Source organism: Oenanthe melanoleuca, chromosome 9 (assembly GCF_029582105.1).
Source record: "Oenanthe melanoleuca isolate GR-GAL-2019-014 chromosome 9, OMel1.0, whole genome shotgun sequence".
Lineage (NCBI taxonomy): Eukaryota > Metazoa > Chordata > Aves > Passeriformes > Muscicapidae > Oenanthe > Oenanthe melanoleuca.
In genome coordinates this window covers 13,781,418-13,797,456 of record NC_079343.1, presented here as the reverse complement: position 1 = coordinate 13,797,456, position 16,039 = coordinate 13,781,418, and the positions used below count along the sequence as shown (strand labels likewise).

Here is a 16,039-nt window from a genome sequence, read left to right as displayed (position 1 = left end):
CATCAAGGCTGGGTGCTCAGACTGGCAATAAAGCCAGAGTGCAAACACACAGGTAATTATTGCAGCAAAATGCCATGTTCTCCTTCAAAACACATTAAGAGAAAGTTCCTTGTTTAACTCAACTTCACCACAAGGAAAAAAAAAAAAATCATGGTAGGAGTTATTGGAAAGGTAAAATAATTTCAGGTATCAATTGCAGGCAGAGTGCAGAAATTATTAAATATGTGTGTATGAAGCAAATTTAGCTGGCCCTATAAAACATTGCAATTCACTATTAGTTTGCAATTTTAAAATGCATGTCTTTGAGGAAGTTAAATATAGAAAATATGTATCATAATATTACTTTTTAAAATTTACTGTTCAATATAAGGTGAGTGATAACAAAACCAGGCAGCAGCAGAGTCAGAGTTTAAACCTGAAATGAAAGGAGGAAAAAGTTCTTTCAAACCAGCAGTTTGGACAGTTGGTAAGTGACAAAACATATTTCAGAATAAGAGAATATTTCAGATTTAAAAAATTATCATCCACACAACTATGGAAATATTATCATATTGATTTAATAATGATAAGCAGTGACAGTTCTGGGATTTTTCTGGCACAGGAAGGAATTTCCTTGCTGTATCTTTGTGTGCCAAATGAAAAACTCTTCTGCCTTTGCCTCACCTTGTGCTTCCAACTTTTTGTACAGCCAGAAAAGTTGGGTGCTCTCAACCCAATTGAGCTTTTTTTGTTTTGTTTTTAGATTGTTGGAATATATTTAATATTTATTTCCCTTATCAACCTTAACTTTGGTTTTAGATGGAACTTTCTAAGGTCCCTGCAGGTGGGTATTGACATCTTTTAGGGGTGTGTGAGGTTTTTGCCCTTGAACTCCAAGACTTGGAATGAGAAAGGACAAGGAATGGGAGAGACTTTTGGCTGTTTATTTAATAGGACAATGCACCAATTTCTGTATTAATTTGTCTCTTTATTATTTTATTCCCTGAAGATTATTAGAATTAGATTCCAGATTTTTCTGCTCAGTCATGACACAACCACAGGAATAGAGGGTTGAAAAAAAAGTCCTACTTTGGGACACACTCAGAAATTCTGGGATTTGGCTGGCAGAGGAAGGAATTTCCTTGCTTGCCTCGTGTGGGAAATTATACCAAATGTAGAGCTGAGGAAATGGATTCACCAAACACCAGCACCAGCTCAGCCCAGCAATTCTCCACTTTTAAATTCTGGTAATTCCATTACCAAACACTTGAGGAGGTAAAATTCCCATAATTGTAATTTTGAAAAGATGCAGCTACTGGAAAAGCAGCGTGGAGAGCAGAGATGGAGAGAAGAACCAGGAGGAGACACTCCTGGAATTCTGCAGCAGCTGCTCTGACACAACTTGAGTTCCCAGGGAATCCAGGCACAATTCCCTATTTTCCATGGAATCCAGGCACAATTCCCTGTTTTCCTGGAATCCAGGCACAATTCCAGGCACAATTCCCTGCTCTTCCATGGAATCCAGGCACAATTCCCTGCTTTTCCATGGAATCCAGGCACAATTCCCTGTTTTCCCAGGGAATCCAGGCACAATTCCCTGCTTTTCCATGGAATCCAGACACAATTCCAGGCACAATTCCCTGCTCTTCCATGGAATCCAGGCACAATTCCCTGCTTTCCCAGGGAATCCAGGCACAATTCCCTGCTTTTCCATGGAATCCAGACACAATTCCAGGCACAATTCCCTGCTTTTCTATGGAATCCAGGCACAATTCCCTGCTTTTCCTGGAATCCAGACACAATTCCCTGTTTTCTATGGAATCCAGACACAATTCCCTGTTTTCTATGGAATCCAGACACAATTCCCTGCTTTTCCATGGAATCCAGGCACAATTCCCTCCTTTCCTGGAATCCAGGCACAATTCCCTGTTTTCCCATGGAATCCAGGCACAATTCCCTCTTTTCCTGGAATCCAGGCACAATTCCCTGCTTTTCCATGGAATCCAGACACAATTCCCTGCTTTTCCCTGGAATCCAGGCACAATTCCCTCTTTTCCATGGAATCCAGGCACAATTCCCTCTTTTCCATGGAATCCAGACACAATTCCCTCTTTTCCTGGAATCCAGGCACAATTCCCTGCTCTTCCATGGAATCCAGACACAATTCCCTGTTTTCCTGGAATCCAGGCACAATTCCCTGCTTTTCCATGGAATCCAGACACAATTCCCTCTTTTCCTGGAATCCAGGCACAATTCCCTGCTTTTCCTGGAATCCAGGCACAATTCCCTGCTCTTCCATGGAATCCAGACACAATTCCCTGCTCTTCCATGGAATCCAGACACAATTCCCTGTTTTCCTGGAATCCAGGCACAATTCCCTGCTTCTCCTGGAATCCAGGCACAATTCCCTGCTTTTCCTGGAATCCAGGCACAATTCCCTGCTTTTCCTGGAATCCAGGCACAATTCCCTGCTTTTCCTGGAATCCAGACACAATTCCCTGCTCTTCCATGGAATCCAGGCACAATTCCCTGCTTTTCCTGGAATCCAGACACAATTCCCTCTTTTCCTGGAATCCAGACACAATTCCCTGCTTTTCCATGGAATCCAGGCCAAACTAAACCCAAAAATAGATATCACTGAGAGATAAATCATGGATAACCTGCTGCTATCCATCAGGGAGATAAACCATTTATTTCCCTCGTTAATCTACATAAAGATTCCTTCCTAAAATTCAACCTCAAATTGAGACAATCAGATCAGAACCCACCTGGATTTACCTGATGTGAAATCCCCTCACACCTTCTCAGAGTGTGTCCCAAAGCAGGACTTTATTCTGACCCTCTATTCCTGTAGCCATGTCATGACTGAGCAGAAAAATCTGGAATCTAATTCTAATAATCTTCAGGGAATAAAATAATAAAGAGACAAATTAATACAGAAATTGGTGCATTGTCCTATTAAAGAAACAGCCAAAAGTCTCTCCCATTCCTTGTCCTTTCTCATTCCAAGTCTTGGAGTTCAAGGGCAAAAACCTCACACACCCCTAAAAGATGTCAATACCCAGCTGCAGGGAATTAGACAGAAAGTTCCATCTGAAACCAAAGTTAAGGTTGATAAGGGAAATAAATGTTAAATATATTCCAATAATCTGAAAACAAAACAAAAAAAACTCAATTGGGTTGAGAGCACCCAACTTTTCTGGCTGTACAAAAAAATGAAGGCACAAGGTGAGGCAAAGGCAGAAGAGATTTTCATTTGGCACACAAAGATACAGCAGGGAAATTCCTTCCTGTGCCAGAAAAATCCCAGAACTGTCACTGCTTATCATTATTAAATCAGTATGATAATATTTCCATTGTTCTGTGATGAGGTTTGATTCTATTTTATACTGAATTTGCTGTGTTTTGAGGAAAAAGCAACCAGGAAAAAAAACAATGGGCTGAATGGAAGTTTAAATGCTGCAATCCTGGAGGAAAAATTTTAACATTTTCTCAAAAAAAAAAAAAAAAGGAAAAAAGGGGAAAACTTGAATTCTGCAGGAAGAAAGGAGCACCATATTCTATCAGAAGCAGATCCATCAGACCCTGTAATTAATTCTCACAAACATGTGCAGTTGATCCCTTCTCCAAACAGCTGGAATCTATTTGGAAAAACAAAGGTGCAGCTTTTTGGCAGGACTCTGGACAAACACCCCAGATTATTCCTTTCTGCCTCTGCCCTGGCAGCAGGGCCTGGATGGATCCCAGAGCCATGGAAATTCATTTTCCAGATGGAATCACCACCCAGGCAATTATTTGTTGTAAATTTGACAACACCTCTGATATTATGGTAAAATGTTAAAGGACAGACAGAGATTTTCAGGTTGAGCTTTTCCACGTCCCCTGTGCCTCAGATTAATTACAGGTAAACACTGCTCCTCTGGCTGCCTGGGACAAACCCAATATTTCAGGTTTTGGGATCATAAAACCTCCAAGATTGAGCCCCAGTGATGGTCTGAGCTTAAGGATTTTGTAATATTTGTGTGCCCTTACATCCCATAACTGACATTGGGCAGCTGAATAGAGTTAACCAAAAAAATATCTGAAATCAGTTTACACATCAGGACACTACCTGCTCTCAGAAACTGCAAAAAAGCCTAAAAAATCTCAATTTAGGTCATGCAGCACCAGCACTGGCAACTGAGCTCTCAAAGTGACACCAGCATGGAGCCAAAAATGAAACAAAAAGGGAAAAAATCTAAATATTCCTCATTGTTCAACACTGCAACACTATTTAAAAGGGAAAAAAAAACCAACAAAAAAATAACAACAAAACAAAAAACAAAAAAGCCAAAACAAAACAAAACAAAACAAAACCCACAAAAACTGCTTAAAGACAGGATTAAGGCACTTCCTAAAAATAACTACCAAGTTTGGCAAACTGGGAATATTGAGACTGATTGGATTCATAAATAACACCTGGATGAAAAGCTGTGTCTCTACTTTTTCCCCAGTAAAACAAATGAACTCATTCTCTGTGCTCACAATTTTTTACAACATAAATTTTTAAAATTCAGTGATAACCAGACAGGTTGAGGTTTAAATTTTATGAGATGTAAACAAAAAAAAAATAAGATATTTGACCTGTACTTTTAAGCATCTTCATGTTTATGAAGAATATGGAAATATTTTTAGAATATATAATTTTTCTAAAAAAAACCCAAAATAAACTCAACATTTTTAATGAAAATTGCTGTAACTGGACTCCACAAATTAAGTCATGAGGACGCTTTAAAAACACACAATTAAAGCAGAAATATTTCACACTCCAAATCTTGTGGAGGGACAAGAGAACAACATGAAGAGTTTGGGTATTTTGTGTCTGTTTTCCAGTGCACCCTCTATAATTTATTATAATTAATAATAAAATAATATATGTAACTAATATAATTATTATATTAATTATTAATATAATTATATATAATATAACATATATTGTATATAATGAATATAATTAATTATCATTATCTCAGATATAATTTTATCATTTCCATACAAGTTGGATGCTTCTCCATTAAACATTTTGCATGTACCAAACACAGAGCAGGCAGAGGAAAGCAGGGGTTGGGTTTAATTTTCTCCTGGATGAAAACTGAACAGTTCCATTCCTGGAGCTGCCACTTTATCACCCCCAAAAATCTCCTTTATTGGGAATTTCCACCTCTAACCCTGTCCATCCCAAAGCCCAATTCTTCTGGCTAATTAAAAACTCCAGGGAAGAAACTCTGAATATTTCATTTATTTTCTAAAAATTAGTGTTTTCCTCATGGAACATGCAGTAGTTACATAAAATATTGTCAAATAAATCACACCAGAAATCTGGATTGTTTTAAAAAAATACATAAAGCAACAGAAATACTTAATAATTATATTTCAAAATGTGTTCTGACTGTTCTGATCAGCTGATGATGCTGAGCACAAACTGGCTGGTGTCAGTGCTAATTTAAAAGGGGAATAAAGGTGAATTATGATGTGATTTCTACATACCCTTTGTTAAAAAAAGGGTCTCCTGGAACTTCCTTCTAAGCTCTGCTTTTTGTTTAAAGCACAAAAGAAAAGCTAACCCAGGAAACAGTGACAGGTTCCTGACTCTGCTGTGGCCACACTCACCTCCATTTCCAGCCTGAAGGCAAAAACTAAAATAAAAACTGAATTATTTCCACCACTGAGAATATTACCCCAAACCAGGCAGTTGAGGAATTCCAAAAATAATTCTGTTCCCACAACTCTGGGAAGATTCACACCACCAAATGTTAATTAACACCATTAACACCATCCTGGGGATGTTGGAGGGGAGGGAATAGGAATATTTTAGATATTTCAGGATTTTAGAACTGAAATGTGTAATTTAAATTGAATTAACAATGTACAAACCACAGGAAATTTGTCTGACACACCTCCAGGAGTCATTGCTGTCCTCAGGTGTTACTGCTGTGGATTTTTAATTTTTTTACTGATGTATTTTTTCATATTTCTCCAATTTTTTCTCCCTCCCTTGGTGGTTCCTGCTGCTGCTCAAGCTGCAAGTCCCTGGGATTTCTGTTCTGGACACTCCTGGATGCTCCATCCCCCCAGCACTGAGGGACCCCAGGGGTGGCACCAGTCCCTGGATCAGCCTGTGAAAAACCAGGTTTAATTTCTGGTAGATTTTAAAAGGTTTAATAAAAGATAACACCAGATAAACAATAAAGCAAAAGGTTATTATTCAGTTAAGAGCACACCTGCTCTTTAAATTTGTTGCATATTTATAGAATTATATACTTTCAAACTTTTCTATAAACTATTTTTTCTGTTTTAGGAACTGTTTTATAGGGGTATTTTTTGTGTTTGCTATTTTAGAGCATTTGGGGTTTTTTTGCTTTAATGTGTGGTTTAGTGTGGTTTTAATTTATTTATTAATTTATTATTTTTACAAGTTTTAATTTGGGCTGTGGTTTTTAATTTTTACAGTCAGTGTTGGTAACTGGTATATCAGTAGTAGGTGTTTTTATTGGATGTTATTTAATTAAGCAGGTAGTTTACTTATTAAAAGATACTTTATTAGCCCATGTTGTTCTTAAAGAAAACTGTTTTATAAACTACTTCAACACCACACATAGTATTTACTTTAATATTTTAGACTTTAAAAAGTCTAATTTAAATTAACTTCCCACTTTCCATATGATATGGGTGTAATTAAAATTGTAGTGCATTTCCTAGTCCTGATAATCTACAGAGCAATTTCCATCACTGGGTTTGACAGGACTCCATAAAATAAAATCCCTAATCAGTAAGAAGTTATTTGTATTTTACATCATTTTTCTGTATTGAATATTTGTTTACAGAGTGCTCTAAAAAATACTTTCAGAGAAGTCTCACAATTAAACCAGTTCTCAAAAAAACTGAACAATTCTGAAGTTTTCCTTAAGGATTTGTTTTTATTTGAGTTTCCACTGCCACAGCTCATTTGCTTTAATCCTTTATCTCATATTTGAACCAATATCTCATAAAGAAATGAGATTTTGGTTGGTTTTTTGGTGAATAACACTTTTTAATCCACCTTACACTTTAACCATAATAACAGTTTGGGTTCTTCATTAATTTAAATTCCTCAAACCCCATTTTTTGTGGCCAAAATGGCAGAGCTGACCTTTCTTCTCCCAGGCTGCAATTTGCTGCCAGTGTTTGCAGGAGTGGCTCCTGTAGCTCACAGCACCCTGCAGATGGTTGTGATTACACCCACAACTCTTTCCTTGTGGCATCTCGTGCTCAAGCTGCCAGAGATGTGGAAATCCAACCCCTCCAGGCTGATCCCACTTCTCCAGACACTGGAGAGGGGAATGGACTCGCACGTTTCCGATGGAATTCTCGGTGGCTGCGCTGCACTGAGCCAACACCGATTTTTTGGGATTATTCCTGCTGCTGGGAGATGTCCTTGGATATCAGAGCTGTCAACAGCTTGGAAATGGATGCCCCAAACTCCCCAGCACTGGGAAGAGCAGGATTTGCTGCTCCTGGCTGCCTCTCTCCACGCTCTGGGCTGATTTTCCTCGGAGATTCCCTGCAAAGCCTTGTCCTGGGGGAGAAACTTCCACTTGGGACCTGCTGGTGGGGAAATGCTGGGAGCTGCTCCAGGGAACAAATGCCAGAGGAAAGGTGCTGCAGGTGAACATATGGCACTGCAGCTCCAAAAGGAGGAAGGTTTGCATTCCCAGGAAGCTCACGTGCCCCAAGAAGGGCCGGCGATGAAAGCACAGAAATCCAAACACAGCCACAGCCACAATTATTTTACTAATTGCTAATGAATACAGTCAAGTGGCTTCAAAAAGCCAAACTTTGCTTGGACTACTTCAGGTTTTGACCTCTGCAGGAGCAAATGCATTTCAAACTGGAGCCCACCACGGCTGATTAACGGCGCCGGCCAAGGCCAGCGCGGAGCGGGAGCTTTTTTCCATCTCTCACATGGCCCCAAGGATAGTTAAATGAACCTTAAAATGGCTACAAACAGCTCAATGACTACACAGAGTCCTGCCAATTAGAAATAATTAGGCAGTCATTTTGGTGGTAAGTCTTTTTAAGTGCATACATAATGATGCAATGATGCTTATTAGCGAGCTCATAGGAGCTCTGCTCAAACAGCCTGGAATAATTATGCAACTATCACAAAGCCTTGCACATCTCTGTACTTCACCTTAATGCATTTAAAAATCCACTTCATTACCTCCAGTAATTAATCCTCCATTAATTGCAGGAAAAGCCCAGTTTACCGTGCTTCGTTTCTAATTATCTTATAAATAGTTATGGTTCTAATTAATGTGTTCATTAAGCTGAATATCTTTCTCAAAGCCATGCTCAGAGCAAAGGTTCTGCTTTTGAGAGAAAAAGCCTAACTAGCCATAAGGTGAGGCCATTTTGGTTGTATTTGCTTTTATTTTAGTATATTCAACCTCCTAATTGGCATTTAAAATCTAATTTGGAAGAACTTCAAGAAGACTATATAGGAGAAAAATAGGAAAAGGCTTTGCTTTTTTTTTTTAACCCATTCTCCAATCAAGAAGCTCAGAGCTTTAACAGGAAAACTTTTAGCATCTCTTTTTGATATAGACTGGGAACAGATTTTCAGTGCTGTGCCACAGATTAATTTAAATCCTATCACAATTCATTTATCCCTGCATGTTTCCATAGAGGAGAACCAAAAACCACAGAAGAAAAATAGATACCTAAGAGTTTATACAGAATTAAAGAGAATAAACCCATACTGCTGGCCTTGCCTTCATTTCTAGGATATAAATCCATAGCACAGAATTACAACCAGAATTTACATCAGTTGTTTGAGCTCAGCATGACCTGACCCTTTAAATTCATTGAGAGGCTGCCTTCCTAAGAGATATGGACATGATCCAATAAAAAACACAACTGGAGAGTATCTTACAATAATACCTGTGGATAAGGAAATTCCCTATTGAAACATTTCCCAGGATTTGGGGGCTTTTGCAAGAAAACTTAAAATCAAATTCTACAAGAGTACAATCAAAATATTTTATAGTTACAATTACAGTATAGATACTAAATTCCCATATTTTCCTAGATTTTAGTTTTTTAAATATACATTGTATACCTAATACACCTGTCTTCTGCAAAAACAAATCTGAGTTTTCCCATCTTTTTATTAACATCACCACCTATTTAACATTAAATATTTTGTTCAGTTGCTCACATTCTATTTTAACAGCAAAAGGACAAAAGCTCTGCATGTTCCTGCAATTATCCCATTTCTTCTGGGAACCTTTTCTTCCCAGAACATCCCAGTTCAGGAAATTCTGGAATCACTGAAGTCAAGTGCAGCTTTGCCATGGCTGGGACAGGGCTGAGGTTTTTAGGAGCAGGTGGATTATCAGCTCTACACCTTGCTCTGGAATTTTTGGGAGCCTCAATTTTGGAAATTGGGAATATCCAAAGCTCAGGGGTTGAGGTGAGTGGGACACTGCCTTGGGCACTGCCAGGGATCCAGGGGCAGCCACAGCTGCTCTGGGAATCCCATCCCAGCCCCTCCCAGGGATCAATTCCTTCCCAAAATCCCACCCAGCCCTGCCCCTGGCAGTGGGAATTCATTCCCCCCTGGCTCTATCACTCCACACCCAACACAACCATTCCACATCCCTTCTGTGGCAGAAATCCACATTTTCTGCCTTCATTATTTTAACCAGATTCTGTTCCTGCCATGCATATCAGAACAAGTGAAAGATGGGAATAAAGAGTACATTTTTACTGCTAAATTCTATTATTTTGTGTTTCACAGCAGGAAAAATCACTCCTAGAAATGAACCCTGGAATGATTTTCAGAGCAAAGAGGGCCTTGGGTTGCACCAGGGCATCCTTTAGACATCTGCTTTTGCAGGGCTGCCTCAAGAAACATCAGCAAAGAAATAACAGATTCTATTTCATGGTAACAGAGAAAAAAGAGAATTAAATAAAAAAACTTAAAATACATACTGGTTTAGAATGTAGATACACTGAAATCAAAAAGGCAATTCCCCACTAAGGGGAGTTGTTTTTTTGTTTTCTTGAGTTCCTGTTCCAAACAGAAAACTGAAGCACTAAAAAAACCCAACACCCTGCAAAGACACCTTTTCCCAAACCAATGAAAGGTTCTAGAGAAATAAGCAGGTTTAATTTTAAACCCCCTGTGTGTACATAACACCTGGGCTGCACAAAAAACCAACTTTTGTGTCATCAGGCTCGAGCCTGAGCTCCAGAACAGCACTGATGCACTCAGAGCTTTTTTAAAGGCTCTTTTTTTTTGTTTTATACCAATGAAAGGCATCAAAGGAAATGTCACAGGCAGCTCTGTGGCCTTATTGATAACTGCAGGGCCCTGGGCATTGCCTTGTGAAGTTTAATTTCCCAAAGTGATCAATTAGGGCTGGGCAATGAGCTGAGCAGTGCTTGGTGCTCCAGGATATCTCCACTGCTCCTGCTCCACCTCTGGGCCTTTCCTGGACAGCCAAGAACAAACTGATTGTTCCTCTTGAAAAAAGTCAGTTATTACAACAAAAAAAAAGATATTTTCAGAGGTTGGTGCTGATATAACCTGGAATGCAACAAGATCCTAAATAAAAACTGCAAGGTTGGATTTATTGGGGGAAAAATAAACATGAGCTGACATTACCATCAGCAGGATCACACTCAGCAATGGCAATTCCACCTTCCTGCCCCAAGCTTTTATTTGAAGTTTCATGAAAGAAATGCTGCAATATCTTAATTACATCTATTTGCTAATGGGCCAAAGGCTTGAAACTTTCCCAGCAGTAAAAAGAGAGAGGAACAGGTAATATTTACACTCATTCCTCATATAATTGCACCAGAGTGGGTTAACTTGAGGAGGATGGGGTGAAAAAATATCCTAAGCTGCAGATCAATACTTGAAAGGAATAGTAACTCCAGTGGCAACAACAGGCAAAAAAAAAAAATTCTAAAAATTAATGACAAGAATAAAAACTATAGAATGCTCAGTCCCTCACCTGGAACATCACCAGCTTTAGTCCCACAGCTGCATCACCCTGAAATTCACACCTTAACACCCCTAAAATCAGCTTCTTACTCCACACAACTTCAGTGGATATTTGCCACCACTGGAAACATTCCATTCCTTTTTATTCCTTTTTTTAAATCAGTCTCTAAATCCTCCTGCTCCTCCATAAACTCTCCAGCAAATTCACCCATCACAATTTTATCCTTTATTCATGTGCTGTCCACTCAAAACATCCATCCCTTTTAATTTCCTCTCTCCTAAAAATCTTTATTTTCCTTTTAGGCTGATGCTGTTTGAGGAAATCCCTCCTGAAGTTTTCATAATAAAGCCCCAGCTCTGTAATCCATGAAAAAAATCTCCACCAGTGCTGAGGACAGACAAACACAAAATTACTGCAAATTGTGTTTTGATCCACTAGTTCTTATCAGCTGTGAGGTCTGACAGGCCAGGATTTAATGTGCAAAGACTCCAGCACTGAAATAATTGTATGGAAAAAAGGAGATTAACTGAAGTCAGGTACCAGTAACACAAATACAAAAGCATTCAGTGACATCTTTAAAAAGTCTTACAAACTGTGCACTATCAGCCCTGCAATAAAATATCTAACAGCAATTTTTTAAGAAGGTATTAAGAAAGGAAATTCTCAAAGAACCCACAAAACCATAATCAGTGGGGTTTTACTCTCAGTTATTTAATGACCCTTCTCACACTGCACTTGAGTTTTAAATAGTACAAATTAATGGCTAAACACAAAGAATTCTGCCAGGCTGGGAGGGCTGAGCCCAGGTTTTAATTCCAGTTACACTGCTGGGATAATGGCAGCTGCTCCTGCACCCCAAACCCAAACCTATTGCAAAGGCAGCCCCAAGCAGAGCTCCCCTGCCCCTGGATGCAACAACATTTCAATATTAAATTAATTACACTGGAGGAATGGTAAGGAAATAAGATGTAAAACCTGCTCAAGCACCTCCTTCAGCCACACTGCCAAGGATCAGCTCTCCAGGCAGGATTACTTCCCATAAAATCCTTTTTTCTTCAATATGTACAGATGCACTTGCTGGTTTAGTGTCAATTTTTAAGTTGAAGTGCATTAAAGATATTTTAAAGCAGCAGTTTGCAGTTTAACATAATGGGAGAAGCCAAAGACATCTGGCAGACAATAAAGCAAACTTGCATATTCACAGGCAATTCCAGTGGAATGCTCTGTAATCACAGGATTGGATGAAATGGAGAATAAAGGTCAACATTTTTTGGTTAATTCTATTTAAATCTCCGTGAATTAGAAGATTTGTGCTGCAAGTTCTGCTGCAGAGTATTTTAGATGTGATTAACTCCCAGAACAATCAGAATGGAAACTCTCCCAGCACTCCCCAGAATCCTGGGAGAGCCCAGCTCCTGCACAGCACAGCAGCAGAATATTCTAATAAGAACTCTCCTAATCTTCACCCAGCAATAATTTCAAGATGATATTATTATTCTCATTTCCTTGAATAATATCCATACTCCAGGGCCATTTTCCTTCTCATATTCAATATCAGGCATGCTCCTATCAAGATTCCTTTCTTCATATCCTGTCACAGTATCAATCACTGCCTGCTGTCCACTCAATCCACTTTTGATTTATCAGCCTCCCTCTTTCTGGACTCCATAACTCGACCCAAACCATTTTAGCAAGACAGTGACAAATCACACCCAGGATCACATCAACCTGTTCCACTTAGTAAACTAAGGAACAGGAACTGTGACATCCCTCCATAAGTATTCCCTGCTATTCCCCAGCCTGATGTATATTAATGAGGAGCTGCTATTTGAAATGCTCCTTCCACATCAGCATCTAATATGATCAAATTAGGAAATGGGATGATTTATTAAATTCTGTGCAGCTGAAATATTTCTTTTCCCAGCTCTGGCTGCCTGCTTGCAGAGAGGGAGCTGTTGCTTCCAATTTTTTTTCCAGGGGAGGATGTGCCCACGCTTCGCAGAGGAATTATTGGCTTTAAAAAGATTGCAAGGAGGCAAAATGTTATTAAGCAAATGCTCAGTAAAACAAACTAAATCGGTTTTAAAATTCCTAATTTAATGTAAATCTTGGTTGTTTCTGCTGAAATTCAGTTTGTGATCTTATTAAGTCCTATTTGCATTGTACTCCCCTGCTGTAGGACAGCTTGGAATTTATAGCATTACTGGGAAGCTCCACTTTTTTGACTTTAAAAATGCATCTAAAATAATTATAATATGCACAAGTTTGCTTATGCTTTCAAATAAAGTACAAGCAGCACTGGGAAGGCTCACTTTTTTAACCCAAAAAATGCATCTAAAATAAAATAATGATAATATGCACAAGTTCTTATCTTCTCAAATAAAGTACAAGCAGTACTGGGAAGCTCCACTTTTTTAACTCAAAAAATACATCTAAAATAATTATAATATGCACAAATTTTCTTATGCTCTCAAACCAAAACACAACCACTTCTGGGAAACTCAATTTTTTAAACTCTAAAAAAGCATCTAAAATAATAGAATAATTATAATATGCACAAGTTTCCTTATAGTCTCAAATAAAATACAAACAATACTGGGAAGCCTAAAAACTGCATCTAAAATAAAATAGTCCACACACAATTTTGTTTAGCTTCTCAAATTAAACACAACCATTAGCAGGAAGCTCCACTTTTTTCACTCTAAAAATGCCTTGAAAATAAAATAATCATTATATGCACAACTTTTCTTCTCCAATAAAGCACAGAAATCAGTTTAGGTTACAAACAACACCTATTTAAAATATTTTAGGCATGTCATTATAAAAATCCAACTTTTCAAAGTAAAATTTGATCTCTCTGTGTTTTGCAGTGCTGGAGATCTGTAAATCATCTGCTCAAATAAAGCACCTGTGTTAGAGAAATTATTAAAAAATACATTACTTTTAACACCTTCACTACCTTGAAAAACAAATTAAAAGCTGGTAGAGGATTGTGGGGAGAAAAGATGTTCCAGGATACAGAATCTGTGCCAGCTGCATGATTTATACCCAAAACAATTCCAGGGATTTAAAGAGACCAGACCTTAACTTCCAACAGAAAGATCATTTTCTAGAGGCAGACTCAAGAGTTCCTCAGCATCCTTTTATTCATTATTTACAAGTGCTTTCTTCAGTATTTACCTTGAAAAAAATCATAGGAAAATAAATTTTCCCACCCTGAACAAAAGAAATAAATTAGGAATTACAGATGGAATTAATGAAAACTCCATGCCAGCACTGTAAATACATTTTTATACATTTTCCATGACATTGCCCTCAATCTCTTTTCCAGCCTGAGGAATCCTGAAGTCCTTGGGAAGCTGGTGAGCCCTTGGGTTGAGTGATTTGGAGGCAGAAAAGAGATTTTTTGGCATCACTGACAACTAGGACAAGCACAGGCCTGGAGTAGCAGCTTTGTGCAAAACTAAGATTTAACTCTCCAAAATCAGATTAATCCACAGTCACTCAGTGCCACATTACAGCAGATTCAGAAAAAAAAAAAAAAATCACCATAAAGGATGGAAAGTGTTCTGTTTGGTTCAATTTTAAGTTTTTGGACTCTTGTGGGATCATTCAGGATGTTATTTATCAAGATTTGCCCTCTGTGGGTGTGAATATTTAAAGCATTTAAAGGAATGTGCAGCTCTGCCCTTCTAGTGCTGCACATTCAATGCATGAAATATTTAATACATTAAATATTTGATACACAAAATTCCTGGTACCTCAAATATTTGATACCTAAAATTCCTTATACCTCAAATATTTGATACATAAAATACCTAATGCCTTAAATATTTGATACACAAAATTCCTGGTACCTCAAATATCTGATACATAAAATAACTGATGCCCAAAATTCCTGATACATAAAATATCTGATACACAAAATTCCCAGTACTTCAAATATTTGATACATAAAATATCTGGTACCTCAAATATCTGATACATAAAATATTTGATGCATAAAATTCCTGGTACCTCAAATATTTGATATATAAAATACCTGATACCTCACATATTTGATACACAGTATTTTCTAGCAATAGCCACATTTTTCAAGATTTTAGGCACTTAATTTCCATATATTGTAACCATGATTAAAATCAAATCCCTTGGAAAAGTGACCATTAAACCATAGCTAGTGAGATCTGCAATTTATATTTATTAAATATTATTTTATATCATCTAAACCATAGCTAATGAGGTCTGTGACTTAGTATATATTGTTTTATTATAATAAAAAAGCATTTTAAATTAATTTATCACAGCTCCTAGCACTGAGTATGTGACACACTGAAAAATCTTCCTTTTCATCTCATTCTTCTGACATTTCTGTGGGTTCAAACTGATTTTCTTAGCAAAAAGAAGTGGATATTCACAGCTCTGATGGGGAGGATACTCCAGGAGAGGTCAGGCAGTTTAATTTCTACATTTCTTTTTAAATCTAAATAATCAAATTTCTACTACAAAGGCACTGCAGCAATAAAGGATCCAAGCAACTCTTCCAATGAACAGCTGGGAATAAATCATGGCAAACAGAAATAAGAGAAAGTGGAATATTCACATCTTTCAACAACAATTTTTCAGTATTTAGAGGCAACATCTCCTAGTTTTAATATGGAAACCAAAGGCTGAAAAAATTCTTAGTGCAGGCACACAAAATCACCTGGCTGAAGATTTTAAATATGTGCCCAAACTGCTTTGATCTGCCTGATCCACTCAATAATTAATTTAAAATCAGCAGAAAATGCTAATGGGAAAGCTGGTATCCAGGATAAACTTCAGCTGAACCTCTTAATTGAAAAATACACACAAACACAACTTGAGCATCTTTTAATTGGGTTTTATAATACCTGTTACAATTCCTAGTTAAGATCTAAATATTTAAATTGTGGGATATTTGTTTGTCACAAACCAATGAATGCAAACTTTCACTGTAGACATCCTTAAATATTAATAGAAGATTGCATAATTAAAGACTCATCCTTTTC

General features: G+C 37.8%; 2 protein-coding genes across 2 annotated transcripts in view; both read right to left on the bottom strand.

The window, feature by feature from the left end:
- GFM1 (G elongation factor mitochondrial 1) overlaps window positions 1-16,039 on the bottom strand; it is a 151,698-nt gene that overhangs the window by 122,638 nt on the left and 13,021 nt on the right. The window lies entirely within an intron of this gene.
- The window catches only part of RSRC1 (arginine and serine rich coiled-coil 1), a 103,491-nt gene that overhangs the window by 81,348 nt on the left and 6,104 nt on the right, over window positions 1-16,039 (bottom strand). The window lies entirely within an intron of this gene.